Below are 620 nucleotides of genomic sequence, written 5' to 3'. Positions count from 1 at the left end.
AAAGAACTAGAAACGGTTTCAGTTTGTACAAGGGTCAGGTATCAGACCAGTAATGATTTTTCAGGATATGGTTCTTTGATGTTATTAAGAATGATTGGAGTATAAAAGTTTCTATATTTTCAAATCATTCTCTTTCAGTGTTTGGTGTTTGGTAGTTATATCTTTGAAGAGTAGTATTATATTTGTATAGTTTGGTGTCTGAGGATCAACAAGGGACGGTTTGCAAAGAATAAGGCTTACGGCTCAAGATCAAGAAAGAATCAGGGTTTAAGGGTAAATAGTTTGAAGCATATGCATTATAAAACAGGAGTTATGTTTAATTATGGTAACATGTTATGAAACAGTTCTAAAACATTGGTAATATATCTTGAAGAAAAGTTCAGAAATACTTGCCTTACAAGGCTTTACAACTATTACTGATCAACTCTAAGCCAACTCTGCTGCTCAGGTTCTAACGTCCAACCATTAGATCCCACTGGATTCGACTTCGACACTCAGGTCTTTCTGTTGAAACTCTACTGAGCTCATCGACTGACCACTAGGTTATCTTTAGTCCCTCTTCCACTTTCAGGTTCCCGACTATAACTTACAGGGTTGAAATACCCTACGTTAGATGTCTA

Source organism: Apium graveolens, chromosome 3 (assembly GCF_009905375.1).
Source record: "Apium graveolens cultivar Ventura chromosome 3, ASM990537v1, whole genome shotgun sequence".
Lineage (NCBI taxonomy): Eukaryota > Viridiplantae > Streptophyta > Magnoliopsida > Apiales > Apiaceae > Apium > Apium graveolens.
This window is presented reverse-complemented; position numbering follows the sequence as displayed.